Source organism: Suricata suricatta, chromosome 8 (assembly GCF_006229205.1).
Source record: "Suricata suricatta isolate VVHF042 chromosome 8, meerkat_22Aug2017_6uvM2_HiC, whole genome shotgun sequence".
In the NCBI taxonomy this organism is placed as follows: domain Eukaryota; kingdom Metazoa; phylum Chordata; class Mammalia; order Carnivora; family Herpestidae; genus Suricata; species Suricata suricatta.
Window position 1 is genome coordinate 121,275,618 of NC_043707.1, and position 5,717 is coordinate 121,281,334.

The 5,717-nt window shown below is 47.0% G+C and overlaps 1 long non-coding RNA gene across 1 annotated transcript; it reads left to right on the forward strand.

Annotated features, from left to right (window-relative positions):
* Window positions 1–155: 155 nt before the first annotated feature.
* LOC115300336 lies at window positions 156–3,770 on the forward strand. Its single transcript, XR_003912604.1, has 2 exons — window positions 156–191; window positions 3,364–3,770. It is a non-coding gene; the product is annotated as an uncharacterized LOC115300336 (long non-coding RNA).
* The last annotated feature ends 1,947 nt before the right edge of the window (window positions 3,771–5,717 follow it).

A 5,717-nucleotide genomic window follows, 5' to 3' on the forward strand; every position in this document is an offset into this window, starting at 1 on the left:
GTGAGAGAGAGAGAGAGAGAGAGAGTGTGTGCTCATGAGTGGGGGAGGAGCAGAGAGAAGGAGACACGGAATCGGAAGCAGGCTCCAAGCTCTGAGCTGTCAGCACAGAGCCCGACGTGGAGCTCGAATCCATGAACCGTGAGATTATGACTTCAGCCAAAGTCGGACACGTAACGGACTGAGCCACCCAGGTAACCTTATTGCAACTGTTACTATTACTGGTTCCCCTCATGTGCTATTGGAGGCATAATAGGAGGTGGCACGTGATATGTCATCAGCATGTTTCCCACATCATAAGATAAATCTTTGTTTCCACTGAAAGTTCTCCAGAAGAAAACTTTCCCTTGGGAGGCTGTTAATTCCTATTCTTGTGACTCATAAGAGATAACACTTGCCTTAATTCAGGGAAAGAAAAGAAAATGGTCACGTCCTAGCTAGTGGTGAATTCCACCAGCCTGAAGAGGCAAGGGGTCTCAGTCCGGGGGGGTTCGTCTGCAAATAACAGAATCCATCACACGTACTAGCCTAAGTCAGAAAACCGTGTTGGGGGAGAGCACGGGCACGGCTGGGGGGTGGGTGATATCTGGATGAACTCACAGGCAGGAAGTAGACACGTCTCATGAGGAACTAGAACCAGGAACTGGAAACTTCAAAATAGACCCAGACACCCCTCAGGCTCACCACTCCCTCCGCCACGGCCCCAGTGCGAGCCGTCATCGCCCCTCTCGCCTGGACTGTTGCGACATTTTCTCCATTTCCCCCCTTGTTCCCCTACAACCCATTCTTCACACAGCAGCCAGAGTGAGCTCCTAAAAATGTAGCAAGATTGTGTTGTTTCCCCGGGGAAAACTTTTCAGTGGTTTCCCATTATGCCCAAGGGCAGGGATTTGTCCCTCTCCTTCACTGCTGCATCCCTGGGCGTGGAACCGAGTAGATACCCAATAAATGTGTGACATGACTGAATGGAAGTGTACCAGGATTCAAGGCAGAAGCCCTCTCTCCTCCTCCCTCTGGGTTAAGAATTTCTGGTCTTCTTTTCTCTTAATTTTTTAAATGTTTTATTTATTTTAGAGAGAGAGAGAGACAGCGTGAGCAGGGGAGGGTCAAAGAGAGAGGGAGACACAGAATCCGACGACAGGTTCCAGGCTCTGAGCTGTCAGCACAGAGCCCCATGCGGGGCCTGAACCCACGATCCGTGTGTGAAATCACAACCTGAGCCGAAGTCAGATGCTTAACCGACTGAGCCACCCAGGCGCCCCAAGGATTTCTGCTGTTCTCTGTGGCTCTGTTCCGTGGCTCTGCCATGGCTTCTCGCACCCCCATTCACGTGGCACAAAATGGCGGCCCTAGCCTGGAGCTCTGTCACCTCTCAGCTCCAGCTCGCACACATCCCTGTGTCCTAATTCCAAATTTCAAGTGAAGAGTAAGTAGTCGATTTTTCCAGCTTGGGTAAGGGGTCTGCCCCTGTCCATTCAGTCACGGTTGGAAGTGCTGAGGCCCACTCATATGGAAAAGGCATTTTCAGAGAAGAGGGCTGGCAGAGCTACGCCCCAAAACTGTGTACTACTCTGAGGCCAGGACTCAGGTGAGACGAATCCTCAGTTACCAGGGAATCCAGTAGTAGATTTGGGCGGGAAGTTTCACCTCATCAAGAAGATCCCAAATGGAATCCAGGGTATGAAATAGATATAATAAATGAGATATTACCTTTTTAAAAATTTTAATTAAAAAAATTTGTGTGTGGGGGCTCGCCTGAGTGGCTCAGTCAGTGAAGCATCTGACTTCATTCAGCTCAGGTCATGATCCCATGGTCTGTGAATTTGAGCCCCGAGTCAGTCTCTGTGCTGACAGCTCAGAGCCTGGAACCTGCTTTGGATTCTGTGTCTCCCTCTCTCTCTGTCTGCCCCTGCCCCACTCATTCTCTCTTCCTCTCTCAAAAATAAACATTAAAAAATTAAAAGAAAAACTTCATTTATTTTTGAGAGAGTGAGAGAGAGAACATGTGCACCTACAGGGGAGGGACAGAGGGAGAGAGAAAGAGAATCTCAAACAGGCTCCATGCTCAGTGTGGACTCCAATATTGGGCTCACTCTCATGACCCTGGACCATGACCTGAGCCAAAATCGAGAGTCAGTCACTCAACTGACCAGGCCACCCAAGTGTCCCAGGAGCTTCCATTTTTATTGAGCTATTGAACCATGTGCTAGGCATTTCCAAAACTGTTTATGTATCCACTCAATCCAACAGTGCCATGAACTAGGTCCTCTTATTCCCATTCAACAGATGGGGAAATGGAGGCACAGGGAGATGGTAGTGAAGAGTTAGAATTCTAAGGGGGGGTATAGCTCAGGGGTAGAGCATTTGACCCCCCCCCAAAAAAAAGAGTTAGAATTCTAACCAGACATTCCAACACCACTGTGTACCTGTTCCTTAACTACCTAAACAAGATAAGGATATAATTTCCTTCTTACAGCGAAGAAAATGAGGCTCAGGGAGATAACGTAAAGCAAAGTACCCAGGATTACCTGGATACAGAGTAGCAGAGCCTTAATTGCAGTAGGTCTACAGCCCTTAGGCCAAACTTGCCCCATCACCTAGCCCACTACAGGTTTTTTTTTAAACAGCTTTATTGAGATATAATTCACATACCATACATTTCACCTATTTCAAGTGTAAAATTCAGCGATTTCTAGCGTAGCCATGGATATGTACAACCATTACCACAATTTGCCCACCACAATCTTATGGATAACTCCTTCCCAAAGAGGGGAAGTGATGAGCCAATAGTCATACAGAGAGTAGCTCGCAGAATGCATGCCATTGCCCCAGTCGCTGTGAGAAGGCTTCTGGAAACCCCCACGTGTGTGTCAGAAGAATGATGGTGCAATGGATGGACAGAGCTGGGAGGAGGCAGGACAGGGAAGCCCCGACCCCGTGGAGACAGTGACTGTGCAAAGCTGAAATTTTGGGTTTGGGGCCTCCCCTGCCTACCCAGACAACCTCTTTTCTTGCCTATCTCCTTTGCTCTTTTGACAAACACCTGGAGTCCTTCAAGCCTCAGTTCAAATATCTCCTCCTCCGGAAAGACTTCCCTGATTCATGCTCCCAGGCTGGGCTAGATGCTCATGAAGGCCCATGGTGCTTTCTGGAGATCTTTTCCTTGCAGTAGTAAGGCTCCTCTCCATCTTGACTCCTCTGCTTTTGTTCAGTCCCCCGCCAAGTGCATGGGTTTTGGAACTAAAGAGGCATGAATTTGAATCTAGGCTCTGTCATGTCCTAGCTCAATCCCTTTAATGAAATCTGTCATATGGACATGAGAAGGACAAAAATCTCTCTCTCTTCCTCTCTCCCATCGCCCCAAAGTGAGATGCACGGCACTGAAGGCTTGGTATGCCAGTAGCCGTTTTTGCTGTCTGTCTGAATGAAGCCAAGCGGAATCAAATACACCTGAAAGATGGAGTCAAAGAGAGCTTTGATGCCCGCCTGCATCCAGATGTGCTTGAAGTCCCATTGGATTCCTGTTTTCCTTAAGTTGGATTGGATTTCTGACATTTGCAACCCAAAGAATTCTGCTCATGGAAACATGAATTCACTTTAATATGCAAACAGGGTAATTGGATCTCTGGTGGCCTGAGGACAGGTGGACCAGCAAGAGGCCAGGATCACTGGGCCCTTGATGACGTCATTAAGCCACTCGATTAACTAACCCTGGAGCCCATCTAATTTAGGCCTCCTTGTTATATGAAAAAATAAAATATCCTATGGGTTAATCATTTTTAAAGTTTGATTTTTTCTTTTTATGACATGTAGCTAAAACCACTTTTTTTAAAACATGGGGCTCAAACTCAAGACCCCAAGATCAAGAGTGGCATGCTCCACTGACTGAGCCAGCCAGATACCCCCAATGCCAACCTTAGGTTGGTCTCCAGCCCTCTCCCCCAATCCCTGTGATTTTGGCAGGGAAGGCGTGGATATGGGGTGACGACCTCTTGGCTAGCTCAGAGAACAGTGTTTCTCACAGTTCCTCCTGCTCCTCTGATGCTATTTTTTTTCTTGAAGGCCATCTCAGACATTTCTGGACACATTCCTGTTCCTCCACTCCTCCAAGGATCACTAGCACTTAGCAGGTTCTACTGAGGCTTTGGGGAAACAGAGGCACCAGGTCAGCATAGCATGTGCACCAACTTAAAATGATCGATACGACATCGCTGTCCTAAAATTTCATGGGCCAATACTGCCAGGAGGGATTTCTTTCTGGCTGTATCCCTCCTTGGGACTCAGCTTGCTACCATCTCCTCCAGCTTCTCCTTAGCTCCAATACAGTTTCCCCCACTCTGCTTTTCTCATACTCCGTGACAGAAAGGATTTTCTCTGTACCAGACTCCAGCTAAAGGTCAGGCTGAAGTTGACCCACTGAGCACTCATTAATGTGTCCTTCAAAACAAAGGACCCAGTACACTTGAAAATACGGTTGTTTTCTTCCTCTAACAAGATTACATTCTTAGCCTGGGGTCCTTTGGGGGACCTGAAGGGGAAGCTTTAGAGAATATTTAAAGAAATAATTCTCCTTTCAGGGTGCCTGGGTATCACAGATGGTTAAATGTCTGATTCTTCTTTTTTTTAATGTATGATCTCTGATCATCAAACCACTTAAAAAAATTTTTTTACATTTATTTATTTTCAAGAGACAGATGCAGAGCATGAATGGAGGAGGGGCAGAGAGAGAAGAAGACACAGAATCCGAGGCAGGTTCCAGGCTCTGAGCTGTCAGCACAGAGCCTGACGCAAGGCTCAAACCCACGAACTCTGAGATCATGACTGGAGCCAAAGTCGGACGCTCAATCAACTGAGCCACCCAGGCGCCCCTAAATGTCTGGTTCTTGATTTTTGGCTCAGGTCCTGATCTCACAGTTCCTGGGATTGAGCCCAGTGTCAGGCTCTGCATTGACAGCTCAGAGCCTCCTTGGGATTCTCTCTCCCTCACCCTCTGCCCCTCCTCAACTCGTGCATGCTTGTGCACATGTGCTCTCTCTTTCCCTCTCTCTCTAAAAAGCAACTCTGACTCTCTCAAATAAAACAAAATCCAGAAGGAATTTATTAAAAGGACACTGAGCAGAGAAAGAATCTAAAGATGTCAACAGCCAATTTCCAGGAAAGTACAAGATCTAGGAGTGCCTGGGTGGCTGGGTCAGTTAAGTGTCTGACTTTGGGTCAGCTCATGATCTCTCAGTTCACAAGTTCGAGCCCCGTGTCAGGCTCTGTGCCGACAGCTGAGAGCCTGGAACCTGCTTCGGATTCTGTGTCTCCTTCTCTCTCTGCCCCTCTGTCTCTAGTGGTCTCTCTCTTTCAAAAAGAAATAAAAATATTTAAAAAAAGAAAAAAAGAAAGAAAAAGAAAGGACAAGATCCAGCTAAGCTCTGGGAATCCCACTGGTAGAAATTTCTAGTTTTTCTAGGTCAAAATCATCTAGAAGCTTTCTTAAAACACAGATTGCTGGGGTGCCTGGTTGGCTCAGTCGGAAGAGCATATGACTCTTGATCTTTGGGTTGTAGGTTTGATTCCTACCTTGCATTTGTAGAGCTTACTAAAAAAGAAATTAATTAATTAAAAAAAACACACAGACTGCTGGAGCCTACCCTAGAATTTCTGATTCAGTAGGTATGGCATAAGGCCTGGGAATTTGTATTTCTAACAAGTTCCCAGGTGCTGATGCGGTG